General features: G+C 49.3%; 1 protein-coding gene across 1 annotated transcript in view; it reads left to right on the plus strand.

Moving 5' to 3' along the window:
• The first annotated feature begins 9,109 nt into the window (after window positions 1-9,109).
• The window catches only part of LOC122385271 (apoptosis-stimulating of p53 protein 1-like), a 145,145-nt gene continuing 133,631 nt past the window's right edge, over window positions 9,110-20,623 (plus strand). Inside the window, exon 1 of the mRNA XM_043373413.1 lies at window positions 9,110-9,405. The gene's annotated coding sequence lies outside the window, so the exon portion shown is untranslated. The remainder of the gene's footprint in view (window positions 9,406-20,623) is intronic.

Consider the following 20,623-nt stretch of genomic DNA (forward strand, 5'->3'; position numbering starts at 1 on the left):
CGGATGTGAACCAGGTTCTTGGGCCGCAGCTCGTGAAATGGGGAATATTTTAGTTAATTTTAGTGATGATGAAATAGCCTTTGCTCATACTTAATCGAAAAATGACGAAAAACAAAATATATATAAAGAGACTGATATTTCGCCCTTGTGGCTTCTTCAGAGTGAGCATTCAAAACATTCATATTTGAAGCAGAGATGGCGAACGTGCGGATAACATTCTTTGCACCACCGATCACAAGTTGTCAAATATGAATGTTTTAAATGCTCACTCTGAAGAAGCCACAAGGGCGAAATATCAGTCCCTTTATATATATTTTGTTTTTCGTCATTTTTCGATTAAGTATGAGCAAAGGCTATTTCATCATCACTAAAACTATAATACCTACTAACAATGCTCATCACAGCCATCAACCATAAATATCTTAGTTAAATATTAACATTGGCTGCGTTCCTTCTTTTCATCACATCCAAACACCTTTGCTCCCATTAGTTTTATGATCGATTAAACAATGAAATCATTTTAAATTGCGCTACCAGCAGCATGGCCGTACCTTAATTGGTTGAACCGAACTGAGGGCGGAGCGGTTCGATTCGATGAAACCGGGAGGACAGCATCGGTAGGTGCCGGAGATTCTATCCTCAATATTGGCTGCGGTGTTTTTTTTTTTTGTGTGATTGCTCGGACTTCAGATAGTCTCGAAATGTGAGCGGAAATTGATCTAGCATCGAGAGTGTCGGTATCTTCGGCTTCTGATTAAAAAGGAAACAAGGATACGTCTGAAAAACTCGCCCTATAAGACCGCGAGGAAATAAGTAAATAGTCGCTTGGTACAGGGCTTTCCGCGAGGTTGACGATTGATTGTGGCGATTTAGTATATGTAGTTCCCTTGATTTGTTTTTAGGCGACGCATAAGCGTGAGGGTTTCTTCACTGCCCAGGGTTTCTTTAATGATTTTCCGTCTCATCATCGCACTGGCCCACATACATTTCCAAATTCCAAACAGCACCACACAACAACAATCACCATATCCTAGACCCCGCGCACAAAGCCCCGGGACATATCCTTCCTCAGTCTGTTTGTGATGCTCCGTCACCCGTGTCGCCACAGCTGCCCGTTCTCACGGCGCACTGCATAGAGAAGGCGCCAGAGGACCAGCTCGTCCTGCCGGGGCTCTGTCGGCGTCGACGGCGTCTGAAGACGTTCGTGGCGCGGTACAGACGATCACTCTCCGGTCTCGATCTGGCCCGCGGCTCCCGGAGGAACCGTCCGAGCCGTGAACGACCGACAGGTCGACCGATAGCGCATCGGAGATCGATCCCGACATAAATTCTACTCCAAACGAAACTGGAGGACCGAAGTGCCTCAGGTTCCGGTTCGATTTTCGTCTATCACCGTGTGACGTTTTCTGACTCGTCTCTCCCCCTCGCAGTCCCTTGCCGGTCTTTTGTAGCTCTCACGCGTCTGTAAAAACCATGACGTTGGTAACTAGCTCGTCGCGGCCGATCATGGCTGAATGGATCTCTGCGACCAGTTCAGCCACCGATCTAAGCCCTATGAGAAGTCGGCCAGTTTTTGCGGCGTGTTCTTGTGCGGCGCCGCTGCGGCTCGCGCTACAAATTGGCGTGATTATGTCAGAGGCCGGATTCCACGGGGCCGGAAAATCGGCCGGTACCGGAGCGGTCTTTCGTCGACCGCTCTCCCCCGGTGGTCCGGTCGGCCCGACGGCCCGCTCGGCGCTCTGCGTCGGTCCAAGGTCACGCTCCGACGGCTGCGTCGTCAGGTGCCTCTGGCTCATTATACATCAGACGTCGTGCCGACTAATCAACACTATATCAAAGTGTTGGAGAGGAATTTAGGCCAATCTCCGAGCCGCCGGATGAGAGCGTCGTGAAATGGCCCGGATGCCAGCGTGGCAGAGGTCCCAGCCAGGTCGATTAAGGTGTTTTAGTGCATATATTGGACTGACATGCGTTGTGCGTGATTCCAGTGGGAGTAAACCCTTGATGAGGGGTCCTGCTTCACACGATTATGTGGCTCTTGTAAGTGACAAAGCCTAACAAACGTGTCTGGCAGGCCTGTATTGTTATCTTATCCTCAGTGTTATGTTTTACGTTCTGGTTCTGACTCATCAAATCATTGCAAACAATAATTTTTTTTCGCTGTTTGTATGAGCATGCGAATCATTTTTTGCATATTGTGCTCACCTAGACGAAATAATTACCCTTCGCTCTTTGTGTCAATAATCATATGTGCAGTGTGCACACTAGATGCCAGCAAACGGACAGCAATATCTGTAAAATGTAGACGGTCTGTTGAGGTCATTCAACAAATCTGAAGTTAGCATGGTAACCTGTGGAAGTTCATCGCATGTTCAGATAGCATGAGCTCCAAATATGCCATGCCAGTGCTTTTTAACCGTCTGTAATTTCAAGAATGTCGATCGAGCAGAGCAAACGAATGTGCAGATTGCACACGAACACAGTGACGATCTTTTCATACAAACAGCTGGTAGCTTTGACGTCCGCTACCAATAAGCTTTTTTAAAACTTGTAATCAAGTCTCCTGTTGATTATGCCGGTTAATTGCTGCTCATTGTTACGGTGACCTTTTCATGACAATTCGAACTAAAAGTCTCTCAGTCTGGTCTCGATGGCACTTTGACTTCGATGAATGCGTGTCATTAGTCTACCTTGTTTCCAGTTATATTTGCTGATTCATGCATCAACAGTCCTTTGTGTGAAATTGAAAGGTCCAACACACCATATTAGTCAGGATAACAAGCCAGTCACTTAACGAGTGCTGTTTGGCAGAACTTTTGTGCGCTCCTGTTCTGAATCAAATTAAGGCTTTCGGTAGCGCGGAATAAGCTGTAAAGTTGTAATGAACTTTTGTTCTCAGAGTTTTGGAGCTGGAGACGGCAGCAAAAGCTTATTCAATGGAAAATAAGTGATTGCATGTGGGTATTGATTTAGACCTACACGATTTCGCAGACGGCATGCCTCAGGAAATCAATCATCAAATTATGTAAACTCCTTCTGCCTTAAGCCGCCGGAATCCGACCGATCTCACGCCCTTATCGCATGGGCAGAGCCATGGATCAATCCCACCGCCGCACTGATTGACCAGACTGCCTCAGCTGTGGGAAGGGCACGAAATTCGAGAACTGACAGCCAATTTCACTCGATCGGCCGATCACCAATAGGTACAGCGGTGGCGCCAGAACGCAGCCCTGCATGCGCCCATCGACAGGCGGACTCTGTGTGTCAGACCTGGCCCCGAGCGAGACAGATCGCCGGTGTCTGTTTCACGGCTATCGGGGAAGTGACAGCGATCAGGATCGAGCATCTTGGCCTGGCTGTTCGGCCTTGGTAGTCGCATAAATCGCCACCACAACGATGGATGGGCATCGGAACTCGTCAGGTTGCGACACTGCCTACCAGACCCGTCGCTCGCAGCCCTGAGATTGGTGGAATTTCGTTTTGGTAATCAGTTGAGCAGTTTGTCACATTGCCTCATCTTTAGATGCTATGCAGAATGCAGAGTCGCCAACAAATACAAACGGACCAAGCATGCAGTCGTCAAACCAGCTTGTGGTAGAATGCATTATTTCAAGTGGTTTAGGTCTTACGACTAGCTTGCCACTTGTGTTGACCAGTAATTTGGCAACATTGCCACTAAAAGGCGCTTATCGCGGTGGAGACGCGGGGCTTGGGGAGGAATAATGTAGTTCACTGAAAACTCTGAACCGTGTTAAACAGGTTTATATAAAAGCATCTTATTCAATGTCACAACAATCAGCAATTTCGTAAAGAGATGACACTATGATCTCTTTAACTGGCGCATGACGCTGAATTGCAGCAACATTGTGCCAGTTATTTGCTCAACACTCAACCATACCAGAAGGTCTCCTATCACCCAATCATTAAACGTAACAACATAAAAATTCATACACTTAGGAGAACTACCATAAGAAGGCATCTCCGCACTAAGTCGTATTCGGTGGTCGTGGATTCACTAGCCTTGGCTGTTACTCCATGCCGCAGTGGGGGAGCGACTTTTATGAGCTCAGCATAGATAAACGCATCACTCCTGTTTTCGGGAGTGGTTCAGAGAATCACTCCACTATGTTCAGATTGTGAAACCTGTCGTGTTCCGAGCGCCATTTGCATAATTCATGCATGTGTGTGCGACCCTCAGTCATGTGCAGGCTCGTACTCTGAGATGCGCTAACTGCGTCTTATGGGACTGCTCCTGACACACAGCAAGTGCCCACTCAAGTTATGACGGAAGTTGTTGCTGGAAAAGATAATTTGTTTGTAAAGACAACTATGCGGTTGCTTCTAGAATTAAAAGCACATCGATCATTGGTGCAGTGACCGATGCAAACATCAGTGCAATCACTGGTGCATTGGAAGATCAGTTGTTGTGGACGATTTGCACGTCGCCACAAAACAACCTAGCATGAGCATAATTTGGGAATAAAATAACGAAATGTTTGCCTCGAGTTTGTTAACAACGCATTGTTGCCACATCACTGTTTCGGCATCACTGTCACGTTCCCGGCTGATAGCATGCTTACTTATTGTCACGGATGACAAACTGACAGTTGCGGACTCAGGAATCACTGCCAATGTCACGGTCAAAGTCTCATGTTCACGGTCTGACGGTTTCACGGCCCCTGACTCAAGGTTACGGTCTCACCAGTCTCTTGCAGTCACTGTCATGTGATCAGTGATCACACAGTCAGATTCCCAGTCACCGTTACAAACTGACTGGAGATACAGACACTGCTGTTATGATCATCATCAGCATCTATGAAGTCGCCTGAAGCTGTCGCTTCTGCGCCACGACGCTCCTAGGTATTACGACTCATAACTCACATCCCTATACGGATGTCATTCATTTGCCCGAGCTCACATTCTGATTGGCAAAGCCTCGCTCGTGTCATGGGAAATAAGCACCCTATGCAATGCGGCATCTGTCTGTCTGAGTGAATTGGAGCGAAAACCGATTCCGCCTGATCCATAAACTCCAGGAAACGTTCGTGAAACTGGGCCAGCCCATGTGCACTACGAGCGTGTGGATTATCACATTACAGCCATAAGTGTCAATATCTGATATTCTACAAAGGCATCCCATAATCTACAGTTGCTACGTAGGTACAAATAAGTCTAAACTTAATACATGTTCAGTCTGACTGTCTGTCTCATATCAGATAAGTTTTGATCGTGTACGAATACATTATGCATAATTTTCTATTTCTCAGAGTAACAGCCTGGTATCCTGCGCTCCCACTAACCCCGTTCTTCTTTCGCCACCGTCTGCGAACAGTTCTGACATCTCACATCTGAGTTCTGAGTCTGAGTTCCTGCTCCATCAGCGGGGAGAGCCGACCCGACTCCGGCTGATAAAAATTCTCCGGCCGGAGCCCCATCGAACCGCATAAAATCCGGCCACACTATGGGCAGAGGCGCCCCCAATGAACCCGACCACGAGGCTTAACTTTATTTCACATTTTTCCGGGGTGAGACCGCAGAAGTCGACTCTGGTCCGGGAGTTAACCACCTAGGAAGCTGCCAGGTCACGAGCGAACGATTTTTTTAGCCGCCCGCTCAGGTATCTAGCCGTATTTGGGGCTGACCTCTTCAGAGGCACGCCATCACTAACGCTGTTTAGCCGCCATCTGACAGCATCTCTGGTGATTTGTTTCCCTCAGCAGGACGTCAAAACGAGTTTCACGGCGGTTCTGTCTGCTGTCAGCCGGGGTCTGCCTCTGCCCCCGCTTCCTACCCCTCCTCCCCCACGACCCCGACCCGCACCAGACACATTAGCAGAGCAAACGACCACATTGACCGAGTTTCGAGAGCTGTTGGTTTCCGCCACCTGTTCGTGTTTTTGTGGGCGAGGTCACCTATCGGATATCGTTGACAGGCGACTGCTCTGTCAGCTTTGGCGAGTCGCTGAGTTGTGGGGTTGAAGAGTGCGCAATTTTGGATCGTGTTGTAGGTCAGATTATAAAAGTCAAAGTCACTCAGCTGAAGGAAGTGTGATGTGGTTTGGTATGCACCACACAGTTGCTGCTACAGTTATGGCTCAGCTCACTGTTGACTGTTTTATGCACTGCTGCCCACAGTAAACAATGAATTTACATGGAGCACCGTCGTAGACACTAACTTCTGCCATCATATTCGGTCAGGTCAATCAGAGGAACAGTGCTCAGCAAGTGAACAATGGCAGCTTATCTCTGTACTCACCGGTCACGTGACAGCAGTCCACCCCAAGCTCGGTACGGTCTCTGGTAAACGATTTTAAAACTTAACGACAAAGATGAGTAATATCAGCTGACATGGTGCATCAATAGAAGGAGGGCGTGGGCTTTGTCGTGTTAGTCTGAAAACAGTGGAACAGTGGTGTGCCGAAGTTGAGCGATGTCCGTCCACGCATCAAAGACGTGTCGTGCCGACCGGGGCAGTCGCTGTGACCTCCTGTTGAGACCGGCGGCAGGGACAGGCATTGTGGGGCGATCCGGATGCATCGCCCGTCACATCTTGCGTCTCGCTGCATTATATAGCTGACTGCAGGGCATTGGAAGTCCTAAAGGAGGCCCCTATTTGGCGTGGGCGCACGTTGAACGTCTCTGGAAAAAAATTGTGCTACCTTGTGATTTTTTTAGCTGCGAGCCCATATTTGTCATTCATAACATGACAAATTCATATCCATTTTACAGGTATTTTGTAACAAGTTTTATCTGAGCTGACACAGATTTCTTATGATAACTTCTATTTTTTTCATTATTTCATTATTTATCTCTCAAAACCACTGCCATTATTGCCACTGCCCTCATGTTTCGGGTCAAGCTTTACAGTGGCGGATCCAGGGGGGGGGGGCAAAATGGGCATTTGCCCCCCCCCCAACGGCATAATTTTAACAATACGCCTATGGACGAGGCATGGAAAGAATCGATAAATTAAATTGTTATGGTTTGCCCCCCCCCCCCCCCAAAAAAAACTCTGAGCTGGATCCGCCTCTGAAGCTTTACATACATGCATTGTCAGCTGCGTGCAGCTACGACTGTTCATAACTTTCCCTGCTCGTGATGTAGCTGCATGACAAAGTCACGAACTACAAGCCCGGTGAACGAACGAATCGGAATGCTTGCTCGTTCACGTGTGCCATGTTTTATGCACGAACTATTCACGATTATTCCATTCACCTCATTCAGACGGTAGGTAATCCATTTATTGCGTTCCATTTCACCAAAATGACAACGCTCGCTCGAATTGTGGCACTTTCCCCAAGCATTCTTCGTAAACGTATCAGTATGTAACCCCTCAGCAAATTGCCTTAACCAAATCGGATTTCGGCAGCTTGTCGCTGACTGGCGGCAATCCTCAATTCAATTTCTGTTACGACTTCAATAAAACGCTGCCAACGTTGCTGGATTTTCCAGCGGTTCTGGCGCTGACACGATCCCAACACTTCAGCGATGACGACTCAGCACCGCACTCCTCACGGCCCAGCGATCGCAGCCAACGCCCGCCGTGACAGTATCGCACCGTTCGCGTTGAGCGGCGCTGAGCGCTGCGCTAGCTTCGGCTGCCGGTGGGCGGCGCTGTTGACGGTGGGGTAGGCTGGGAGGGAGGGAGGGGAGGGGGAGGCGCGCCCGGTTCGCCCGCGGCCCCACGTGCGTCGACCGAGAGTCGTGGAGCGACGGTGGTGCGGACTGGTGCGGAGCGGCGCGCGGACACACTCGCGGGCGGTGTGGAGTAACTCGGGTGGTGATGTGTGGTGATGATGGTGGTTGTGGTGTTAAGCCGATGAGACAGTAGCGGGAACTTGAGTGGTGCTGAAAGGAGGCGGGATTTCGTCAGTGTAGACCAGGCACGTTGAGGTATGGCGGATGATACGCGGAAGTCAGATCCCCAAAGACGCCTGTTCTGTTGACATTGATAAATAGTGCTGATGTCGATTGCCGTGTTGCATCACTTGGATTTCCATGCATAATCTTGCAATGCAGCCTTGCTGTTGCGCCACTGCTGTTGATTTGTTAACCATTTGTCTTTCCACAGATCGTTGGCATAATTTATTATCGAGTCACTGGCACTGCACCTCTCGAATGCAATCGATTTAACCCTATTAGTGGCAGGCTCCTGGCTACCCCTATTAGTGGCAGGGGGGCTCTTTACGACCCCCCCTTGATATCTCGAGATCTAACGGGCCGATTTTCAAAATTCAAACGGCATTCGATTTCGCTCAACGTGATCTACATACATTTCTAAAAATAAAAATTAAAAAATGTCAATAGGGGGGGTAGAGGGGGGTAAAAACGGGCAAATTGCAGATACATTTTAGACTGTTTATCACGGCCAGGTTTCTGAACCAATCTTAACGCAACTTTTGCCGATCGATAGAGAATGAACCAGGAATTCACATGGATCCTAAAAATATGCATTTTCAAAAATCATAGGCGGATACAGATCATTGAGATTGGGGGTACACAAAAAGTATAGTAAATAAGGTTTTTGTTGGTACTGTTTCTAAAAAGAGTGGTAATGGTCTTGTTGTGTTACAATTTTCTTATGAGAGAACGACTACAATTGTATTGGTCATGCATAGGCGGTGTCAGGGCACCTATGTTGGGAGGTAAAACATAACCCCCCTTTTTGGACGCCTGGATCCGCCTATTATAGCAAAAACGTGTCAAAAGAGGATGCACAATAACTGTATATGTTATCACATGATACCTTTCATTCACTGTTCGTAAAACTGGTGCAGCATCGTGATCTTCGCCCAAATGACTCGCTTCACGAATAGGACCCCCCAATTCTCAGTGCTCTGGAGCCGCCCCTGGTAAAGTTATGAACTTGAAATTTTCAGGGAATGTGCCCAATTTAGTTTTAGGAAAAGTCAGAAAATTTCAGCATCGTAGCTTCAGCGGTTTCGGAGATATTCCCGAAAAACCTGAGGGGTGGATGAAAACAACCCCCCCTGCCACTAATAGGGTTAAAAACAGGAAGCCAATTCCATGCTTGTGCTCAGTGTCGCACATTATATCTCGTTATCAGCTGCGATCATCGTCATCAACCTAACACACGTCTCTTTTTCCAGGTTCTGCTGCGTTTGAACGCGTCATAAAAGCAGCTCCGTCAGCTTCTTTCTCGAGTAAGTTGCCGATCAAACGGCGGCGCGTGACCGCGAGCCCCCGGAGTCAGCTGTGAGGTGACCTTTGACGACCTTTGGTGCGACGCTGTCCCACGGGAGGCCAGTGGCGTTCGCCGTACGCGGCAGGCGGGACTCGGCTCCCCAAAGTGGTGCTGCTGCCAGTGAACGGTCGTGAACCAATGTCAAACGATTGGAACGTTCAGTGAAATCGGCGCGCAAGTCCCAGGAGGTGCTTCGTTGAGGTAAGCAGTGATCCCTTTGGGGACCCTCATAAACCCCGCACGTGTCAAACGACACGCTGCCCCAGGTCCTCTATGTCGTGACCTCTGTCGCTCTGATCGGGTACACTTAATGTACATATGTGTTTGGCTCGTATGTGTTTATGTTTTGTCGCTGCTCGACACTCTGTCATAAGAGGGACGGGACAGCCGTCATGCTGCTAATGCTGTGTTCGATTTGACGTGAGACGTGAGCAGGCTACTAACAATTGCTACGCGTGTTTTTAGTAGGACGTAACTACTTGATGTCTTTTTCATCACCAAAGTGCCGTTCCGATAAGATCACGGAAAATTCCATGCAACTAGAAGCGATTGCTTTCTCAAATCCCGACACTACCTCTAAAATTGTTAATATTAGTTTTCAAGTTTGATTGTATGCATAATCATTTAAATCAATGACACACATGATGGTTATTTTAAAACGCATAGCTTAGTTCACGTAATCAGTATTATGAGCCGAATGAATGCCTGGACATGTAGGATCCTATGGCAGTGCGGATTGTTGTCAGATTTCAGAGCGGTCACTTTCACTACCTCTCACTTCCCACTCCCCACTCCACTCCCCACTCCACTCCCCACTCCACTCCCCACTGTGGACGTCTGCAAACCACACTGTTGGTCAACCGCCAGTCATGAATATTTCAACGTTGATTCGGGTCGCTTCAAGTCAATGAAAGCATGTCGCCATAGACATACCGCCATAAATATTAGCTAGTTCAGAGCTTCACCGGTGTTTTGAATGAAATTTTGTGAAATAATTATTCAAGTTACAAAGATGCGCTGCCTTAATTTCTCATAAATCACGACTGTTCTACTAAATCACCCGGTGAATGTAGGCTAAATCAGAGAGCGTTTAACTTGTTATGTGCGTAAATGTCTGCTTAAAGCGATCCCACCTTTCATAAAGAATATGAAAGGAGGGGCCGCCTTGGTCTCTCCCTAAGGTTGAATATGACGACTCATGCTTGCAGGGACACCAAAGGATGACCTCGTCTATGTATGTGCAAGCATGTATGTATGTGTGTGTCCGCGTGTGTGTTGGTTGGCCCACTAATGGATTGGACAGCAGAGGGATCTAAATGGCTGGGCAAAAAGCCAATCTCTGTCCAAACAGCGGCACCATCCGTCCACCGTCCACCCCCTCTGCCGACAACAGCCCGCTGCAGGGCGGTAAAAACGGCCGCCGGGGACGGCAGGGCGTTCTTCTCACTGCGCTCACCGCTACTGTGAGGCCTCGCGTGTAGCGCGGTGGAGGGGCCGGGGTCGCCAACGCAGTGTTTGCCATGCAGGCGGGGCTGAGTCATGTCCAGTCAACCGAGCGGGGGAACTCAATGGAGCGGTCTTGGCCACATGACGTCGCGCTAACCTTCGGGACTGACCTTGATGGTTGGCTTCGAGGGATGACCTGGGGGGCAGGCCTCTGTGACTGACCTCTGATGCTGGCCTCATATTGACCTCTTGAGTTGACCTCGTTGGCTGACCTCGTGTCGAGTTCAAGGGGCCTATTTCGCAGGCTGATTTTGGACTGATCTCGTTGGCTGGCCTGTAAGCTAACCTCTCTATTGACCTCAGGGTACTGACCTCGGCCTCCCAGCCTGGGAACTGACCCGTCCTGGCCGGGTTCGGTTGCTCTCCGCCGCGCTGCATATGTATGCCGCCAGTACTCGACCGGCAATGCGTCTTGGTTCGTCCTGTAGCGCCTCGTATTTGGCCGGCCGGTACCGAGACCGACGGGCTGCTGACCAGCAATATTTTATCCTGGGCCGAGCCCCGAGAGGGTGATATTTTAATTGGACTGCTTCTCGGTATGGTCGCATTGAGGATTAGCAGCTCCAGGAAGGTGTTTTATCCAGGTGTTGATGTGCTAGTGGGGCTCTCCGAGCAATGATGCACTGCCGGATCGTTGACGGAAGAAGATTATCACGTTTTGGCGTGAGGTTAACATCGTTTTTCCCGGAACACTTATATCCCGGGACCTCCCAACATGGCTGTTTGCTCCGCGTTTTCACTGGTACAACTTTTGCTCTCCATAGGGACTGCAGTGAATTGATCACATATGAAACTGGACACAGCCACCAGTTTCGTAACCCGTTCTCCCAAACTCCTTTTGATTTCAAGCTGCTCATCTGAACACCGAAATTACGCATTGTAAAGGAAATTGAAATAGGGCTGTGAAGTGTGAGGCCAGGTCAGATATAAGCCTTGAATGTCAAACGAGCCGCAGCGTCCTCAGCAACAGGCGGCGAGATATGGCTCATTGTGTCGCCCTTCCTGACCTTGCAGGTCACGTACGGCGGGCCTGATGACCCAACGGAGCTCTTCGAGACTTCAACAGTTGCCAACGGGCTCGGACAGCTGGCAGCTGGGTTCTGGAGCTGTGACAGTTTCCACCGTGATTATTGGTGTTGCTCGGAGCTAGCTTTTCACCAGAAGTGAACTCAAAAGCTTTATTGAAGATCGCTGTGATCTATCAGGCAAGTGATGTGAGGGTCTTAGATTTGAGTCGGAAGGGTCAGGCTAGTTTGCTACTACATCGTTAGCTGTATCGTTGAGTTGAGGGCTTTGTACTTGAGGATCCGACGTGTCTAAAGCAACGTTCTTTTTGTCACTGCATCGTATCCTGTATCAGAACTTCAGGAACCTACAAAGAAGAGGTGAAAAATCCTTCGAGTCGGGGCGCCGAAAGATTGCGGTAATTACAGCTACAGCTTCAGCGAGCCGACATTCCCCAATGGTCCTCCCGTCGACATTCCCCACTGGTCCTCCCGTCGACATTCCCCACCAGTCCTCCCGCCGACCGTTTAGACCGCTCATTCTCTGGAGAGTGTTGGTCACACCTAGGGCCGCAGGTACCGCGGTCCGCTCTATTGTGGAGTCACAGGCGGCAGGGCGTTAATTACCCCTGAGTCGGCGGTTACCCCAGTTCACACATAGCCAGCGTGGGATGCAGCCGTAAATTCCTGGCATTCTGCGTTCAATGGCAGCGGGGCAGCGGTCGAGGCCTAGTTCGCACCCCGCCCAGTCTTTTCAGGGGACTTGACATTGGTTAACCGCAGTGGACGGCGACGAAGCTATACTGGTCGACGACGACGTTCGTGACGCTTGTGGTTTCTTTTCTGCGAGATAACCATCGCTCGCCTATTTCTGGGAAGTTAGCTGACGTACTTCGTTTAACATTATTTATCAGCTCAAAACGTATAAAAGGAATCCTCAGCAGGGCAGAATGGACCCATGTATCGTTTCAGCACCCCGTAAGTTACCTCAGATGGCTCTTATATTCCGTGGTAAGGAGATCAAGGCACGCATCCCTTTTCTGCATTGAACAGAAAATCCTACTGGCTTGAAACTCGTCTGTTTTCGACGATGTGCCTTCATCGCCGGGTTTCGTTTAAAGTTGCAGTGCTCTACGAAGTTACAGAAGTGATAAATTTGTCGGCTAGCCTGATTCTATTAAAAACGACAAGCGCACGCCACACTTACCGGTATTGGAACGATCATTGGGGGTAAATGATGACCAGTAATTGCACACTACCAGATTGGCACGCACTGTAAGCTGTTGTAGACTGCATTACGAATTACCACTACTAAGTACTTATGTCTTAATCTAGACGTTTGTATTTACATGCTGACAATATTCCGAGTGAACTAGCAGTTTGCGTTTCTACAGAGCCGGCGGTATGATGCGCGGACAGCGATCATCCGCGTGTAGGACCTGAGGGGGCCATTTACCAAACTGGCGCAATACCCAGCCCACTAGTTAGAAGGGTAATAGGCCGGTACGGCGCGGGAGGGAAAGACCGAGGAGTCTCAGTGAGGATCTGTTCACTGCTCATCTCTGGCGGTTGAGGTGCGAACTGCGTGGGATGAGACCGCCTATAGGGTGTGAGGTCACGACGGGAGCGGCATGGGGCGCTGACGTTTGACATGGGAGAGGATCGGCACGTGATGGAGGGGGTGGCGAAAACGACGTGGGCTTTATTCTCGCTTATTGTCGTTTAACCCGCGAGTTGCTGGGGGGGGGGCGTTAAACGCCCCCACTTTTTTCGCCGGGCCATAGCATAAAAACGGCGCGCCGCAGGCGCGCCAAATTTTGGGTACCTGTAGGGAATTGATCGAAGTTTATTGTGACAAGGTTTCAAAAAAATCGGTCGGAAAATTTTTGAGATATCGAGGTTTTAGTGACGTCATGATTTCTGAGTTTTCGACCAAAAACGGCATATGTTCAAAAAATCATATAAAATCACAGAATAGACATACAGACATGCCGTAAACGCCATTAGACTGCCAATACCATGATCAATTAAATGGCTATCTTCGATTATTGATTATCGCTCCGCATTTTCTATAATCTTGAACTGAATCTTGGCAATTTTTCGTGACTACTTCACGACCATGATACATGCATTTCTTAAATTGAACTTTTTGAGCCAAACACGTACACGTATGATAAAATGAATGTCACCATCGTGTTCTACGCCCCAAATTACTTATAAAACATGTGTCACAGGCTGCGAATATCAGTTTTGATTTTCGGGGATATGTGCCTACCCGGTTGACCTGACCTTGACCCTGACCTATGCTTGACTGACCCCTACATGGAGCTGACACTCTTGTAGGCCTTATATGATGGATTGTGCACCGTTTGGACAGAGCTTATGACGAGAGGCGCCCATTGCGAAGTCCTGAAGTCCATGCTACTGAAAGCCCGATTTCAGGTGTTTGACCTGACCTTGACCTGACCTGTGACCTCAAAATTCAACTTTAAAATACTCATCTGAAGCGTCTTGTCGCGCTCTTTCGTTTGCCGCCTCGTGCGTTTCGCTGCGCCTATTGGTTCTCGAGTTATCGGCTGGGGGCGTTTAACGCCCCCCCCCCAGCAAACGGTGGGTGGCGAAATACCCCAGCAACTGCCGGGTTAAAATGCGACAATGAACAGCGCTGCTTACTAATCACTTCGTTTATACAGCAGTGATGGATGCGAACCTCCTCAGACAAAACTAACCTCCAAAACAAATGGGTGTTTGAAATACATCTTCACTCATTTGCTTCGCTTTTAGGACTACTTCTAACGCCTTTGTTAAACGGTGAAATGTATTTCCATTTAATGAAACGGAGAAGTCAGCATCTTTTTCAATTTTTTTTTGTACTTTTTTTCTACTTATTAGACCCACTCATCCCGATCATTCACCAACATCTCGATCTTTAATTTCTGGCCGTCAGTTTCTGAAGTTCTTCAGTCAGTCACCATCTGTCCTCAGCTGTGCTCCTCTGGCGGGGATGGCACGTCCTCTCTCTGTGCTGCCCTGAGTCAGGCCGTCCTCCCCGGTGTTCCCGCTGCCCGAGGCGAGTTCCGTTGCTCGTAAATCGTCCTGCGCTCCCGGGCGTCGTTCCGTGCACTGCTCTCACCAAGGTGGCACGCAGCTCCAATGGTCAAACTCCCTTCAAGGAGCGACCCTCCGCAATCCACAGTGCTGGGAATAGGACGCCAGGACAGTCGGCTGCCCGATGTTTGTTCTCTGCGGACACACATGTAGTGCTATGATATGAGAAATGAATAGAACTCCCCAATTGAAACCTGTACTACCCTTAATTGCGGCCCTAAATCCAACACCATTGTGACAGTGAATCCTGTGTATGTGATGTGTGGGAGAGGCCCGACTAGCCGCATTGACTGGTGGGCGAATGCGCTGTTTGTACAGCATGTGGCTGTGCAAACATGCAGCGCTAACAGCCGCCGAATTAAGCTCTCTGCTGTATAGTTGCACAATGTGCTGGGCTGCATCTAGCGCGATCCTACTGTGGCAAGCGCACCCTCAGCGTCTGGCACGACTCTACTGTGTCATCACGGCCCCTCCGTTTTTGTTACGGCCCCTCCCATGCCGAGCACGGCCCTCGGAGGTCCGTCGGCGGGCACGTCTCTCGACCGCCGTGGTTTGTGGTCGGCAGACTGCTCTACGTGCCCTCCCAGCAGCGGAACAACATACGGCCAGCGAGTGTGGCACGCCGGGGGCAGCGGTGAGCGGTGGCCATCCGTGCTCAGTTGGGGGCGATGCGGTCTGACTCACCCTCATCTGTTGTTGGGTTTGCTACCGTTTGATTCACCATCGTGTGAGGGTTATCCTTGTAAGTCTGGGTTTCCCCCAGCCCAGGGTCCGTGGGTTTCATTTCTCCCTCAGTTCAGGACCCGTGGGCTTCAGGTCCCCTAGTTCAGGCCGAGTCCCTTCCGCCCAGCTCAAGGCCCATGGGTCTCACAGCCATCGGATCAATCGCCCGGCTCTCATAGGTCCGGACGCGGCGGTCCGGTCCCACGCGGCTGCCCGTCGGAAGCCCCTCCCGCGCGGCTCCCGGCCGACCGCTCTCTCTGTGCGCGTTCCCTCCCGATTTTCCGGCTGGTCGAGCCTGTTAGACGTCCGGTCCTCTGACTGGCGAGGTGGATGTCGGACCGGACCGCGAGAGGTTTCAGATCGGACCGCGTGCTTTCGGCTGGACCCGGGGCAGTCGGCAGGTATTCCAGCCAGGCCGGCTGGAGCTGGGGAGGATCTAAGACGGCGGAGGGAGGGGACTGTAGTTATAATGAAGATACGGGTGCCGACAGTGAATGTGCCGACAGTCTGAACATCCAGTTTGCTTGCCGTAGGCCCCAGAAACAAACTTATAAGTCACTTGTGATGTCCCGCTTGCATAATTAAGCTTTCTTGAATTTGTGAAGTGCTGACTATCCCCTGAAATGTGTGCTGCGTGGTGACAAGCCTGCAGTATATAAGACGTTGCTGGGTTGATTCAGCGCCGGGTACCTCGGATGTAATCAGACAGGCAGTCACACTGCCTTCCTACCTGCCGCCTGTGTTTTGTCAGACGCACTGTCAGGCTGTCAAGACGAGTCGAGTCGCCTTCTTGCGGACACGCATAGACAATGCAGACACGTGCCTCTTGTCTGCGTCATTGTTGCGGCGCAGCACCGCTGCAGTTGGTCATTGTTGCACGCGTGCCGCGCTTGTTGTCGGCTTTTTGCTCACAGCAGGCGCATTCTTTGCGCCGTGTTAAATTACAGCGTGGGCCTGTCATATCTTACCTGCGCTCATGCTTGCTGAGTGTCGGATGCCTCAACACGACTACATCACCGCTCTGCTTTGGATTGCGGCTGGAATTCTGTCGCCTGTCACAATCCTTCGCTGTGTGATGTTCCGTATGTCGGTGACGACTTGATTGGCTTCAGCTGACTCGGAAGTTTATCACTTCTGCGGCTGACAGCTGCGAGGTTGTGCGCTCCCGGACTGAGGGGTGTGTCTCGGGTGTATGGTGCAGGCTTCGGGATAGGGTGCGGATCGCGTACTGGGAGGGGTGCTTGCTGGGGCGCGGATCGGGTGCTGGCGGGTTGCGCTGTGGCAGGCGGTGCAGTGCAGGCCGGCGCGGGGAACTTTGAGGCTCTGCAGCCTGCGTGGCGTCTTCATGTGCGGGAACGAAGCGGTGCGGCTGTTTACTGGACGTCTGCAGTGAACCGGAAGGGGCGGCGGGCGGCCCTTTGTGGTCCGTGCCGAGACGGCCGGCGAGCGGTGCGGTCAAGGGATCGGGCTGCCCCGAGCACGTGCTCAGATAATGCCCACGGAATGCTGCAGTTCTTGCGGTAAGGCCACGATTGTGTGATGCTCCATCGCTGTGGTCAGGTAGTGGTTAACGATGAATGTTTCCAGTTGAGAATTGGAACTAATTGTTGCAATTTTTGTTGCTGCTGGTTACGAGTTTTGCGTGCGAAACCGCACAAGCACTCGTGCTACGATTGGCTCGAGAATCTGCTCAGGCAGGTGCTATCATCTTTGGCCGAGAGTCTTGTCCAACAGTTCCTGTTTTTCACACGCACTGCACCCCGGTTCTCAAATGATATGTGGGCTGGCAGAATAGGGCTGGCCATAGTCATATCCTTTGTATCTGGCAGCATCGAAGAGTCACTTCCTGAGCTCCCCGTCCTAGGTTCCTAAGCAGGCTACTGTCTTAATCGGTCATCCTCGCCATTACGCGGTGTCGTGACGAATCCAGCGCTCGATAGCACGCCCTCCGACAATGTCCAGCTTGTCCACTGTCCGCTGTCTTACATCAGTCTGTCACTTAGCGACACGCCAGCGACTTGTCCCAGCGTGACAGTCATTCATCTGTCATACCCAGCTGTCAGTCGAAGATTCATGCATCTGTCCGAGGCGTATCGCCAGCGATGGACGTAAACGAAAATCCCTCCAAATGTCACCAGATGACGGGCTTATCTCGTCACCGAATCGGCAGATTTGTCAAGAAATCCCGTAGTGATCTGGCCAGTGGTCATTACGCTAATTAACAGTACTGGAGTGAGTCATGCGCCTCGTTTTGCATGTGGGTATTGGGAAGAGGTCGTTCAAGCTTAGTTTTGTGGAATAATTAACGTAAGTTATTGTAAACAGAAACTCCTTTGCAGTTTTTTGTGCCACTGTTATAAGGAAACATTGGATTGATGTGTCGGTTTTTGTTGCCGCTGTTTCTCTCTTTTTTTTTATCGGTATATGTAAGCTTCCTTACCTATGACCGAAGCTTTGCTGTGACAGATTGCAATGTAAGCTACAGAGCGTCGCCGACCTTTCCGTACTCCGTGCTTCCTTTTCAAGAGCAGCTCACTCTCCGTGGGTGACCTGCGAGCTCGATAGTCGACACAAAATAAACTTAAAACCGCCGTGCGACACGTGTCGCCACGCCTCACACCGCCGTGCGACACGTGTCGCCACGCCTCACACCTTCAACTGGACATAATCTCGTGTTAGCTCATCCAAACCCGTTCGCACTGATCTGCTGGGCATCAGATGGCCTTGTGGAGAGGACTGCTATCTAGGAGACATGGGCCGCGCCTTTACAAGGACATGAGTCATCTCCTGCCAAATTATAATAACCGGAAATCCACGGGGTGGGGGATGCAAACACCATCCATTGCTGGCGTGCAGTTATGAAACATGAGTGGTAAGGCTTTGTGAGTGCATTCAACGATTGTTTTCATGGGGAGCAAGCGACCCGTCACATAGAAATACAAACCATTTCGAACATAACTGCACCGTTTTTTTTTTGCGGCGATGGATACGCTGAGTGCTTCCGCTCCGTCCCAATCCGGTAGCACATGGTGGTGACAGTCGCGGACAGCGCACCCGATGGGCGCTTTGAAGCCCGGCCAACTGAAAGCAGCCAAGTTAGCAGTCGTTGATAAACAGCCATCGCAAACTCTTCCGAGCTGCGTCCCCATATTTCGTCAGTAAAGAACTGTGCTAAATGGATAAGTAGAACGAAAACTTACTCTTTTTTACGCGCATCTGTTCCTGCGAAAATGCTTAAAAGTGTAAAATGTGCGCACTTATTTGAATGTCTTTCACGTTGCATAAGCAATGATTGCTGTTTTTAACCTTTATAACGTGCAGTCGTATTTCTTCAATATACAGGGAAAATGCGTTTACCAACAAATTGCACTGGCTTGGGCTGTACACGAGGAACTCAACTTGAGAATAAGTTTCCCTGAAATGTCTCTTAGACAAATAATCTTGTGTACCGACGTCCGACAGTGACAGTGACTGGACAGTTACAATGACAGTGACAGAGCATTTCTACTCACGGCGACGCGAATGTTCCTCCGCGGAAACTTGCAATCTCTTACCTAACTTTGTCTCAGATCTAGCAAGACAATTCGCACTCTGCATGCAGATGGTAGGTGAAGTTAGACTCATGTTTGAAGGGAGATGAAAAACAAGCGAGTTAGCCTTTTTGTTGGTATTTCAATATTTCCAAGTCAGAAAAAAAAGAAAAAAATCCGCATGCTTATGGGAAATGTGTTGTTCTCTAAACACTATCTGGCTCGGGAAACTAACAGGAAACTGTCCCAGCCTGGCAAGTAATGTCTATTGCGTCACAGGAAGTGATACCTAATTACATGAGATTCCTGTCTACCGATGTAGTAATGCAATTACATGACCAAGCATTCTTCCTTACTTTCAGTCACCCCCTAGTCTGTGACTTTCCGCTTGTATTATAACATGTCCCGGTGGTGTAGAATGTCCTTTCGCGTAGTTCCAGGAGACAGAACCGATGCCTAGAGGCTATAAGGGCTCAGCGCCTGAAACCCTGGAAGTTGTCTTACTTTTCCGAAGCAACCGAGAGGAATGCAATTATTAGTAGTGAAAAACTGCGAAATTATGTCGGCGTTTCATAATATTTAGCGCCAGTATGCAGCCTGCTCATTATTAACCATAAACGAGGCTCGGCCTTTTCGGATATACCTATGCAGCTTCAGCATGCTTACAATGGCGTATTCTTACTTCTTTGTGTATGCTGTGAATAATGTCACTTAGTTGGCGAAATTTTATTGTAATTTCGTATTTCTTGCGTTGTATTAAAGCTGTTTTATGAAATAGAAATTGCAAAATGAATTGTTAAACTAGTAAATAAATAGCCTAACACCATGGTCATCAGTTGCCCAACACAGGTGCCTACACATTTTTTTAAATCAAATCATTAAAACTATTTGTGAACAAATTACAAAAGGTAATGGCGTTAAAGATAGATGTCCTCACTCCTCATTCTTCTCATAATAAGGTAGTGGTCCTCTCTTCTCGGTTTGCTGTATTTTGGTATTGAAACGCGAATAGAAGTGAATATTGATTACAATCTCAAATGATCAGATCAATTACGCATGTGCTGAAACACAATTTATTTCCAGCAACGGCTTCATTAACAACTTTTGATGACGAGTCGGAAGACTCTTATCCGGGTGTTTTGATCGTGCCGCCAACAATAAAGAAGTTTTTATCAGATCCCATCTTAATTAACTTTTTGCTGCCTCCCAGAGTACCGTTTCTGATTGATTGTTTTCCAATCCGCATTTTATTTGGGAAAGCTTATTTCTGGTAAGCTGATAGGCCAACCAGCTGCTATCACTATCAACGGAGTTATTTTTTATTCAGTACGAAACGGAATGCAGCACGTCATACTCATGGGGGCTTTACGTTTACTACAGATCGAACATCCAATCGCTGCATAGATTGTTTCGATAAGTATTGTGTAATCGATTAAACTTTCATGGAGTTAATACTCTTTTTGGGATATCTTCTAACCTCCTTAGCAGGACGAACTACTTGGTTACATCGTGCTCAGTGCCATGTTACTTGGTTGTTGTGTTCTCCAT

The sequence above is a fragment of the Amphibalanus amphitrite genome, unplaced genomic scaffold (assembly GCF_019059575.1).
Source record: "Amphibalanus amphitrite isolate SeventyFive unplaced genomic scaffold, NRLGWU_Aamphi_draft 000213F_arrow, whole genome shotgun sequence".
NCBI lineage: Eukaryota > Metazoa > Arthropoda > Thecostraca > Balanomorpha > Balanidae > Amphibalanus > Amphibalanus amphitrite.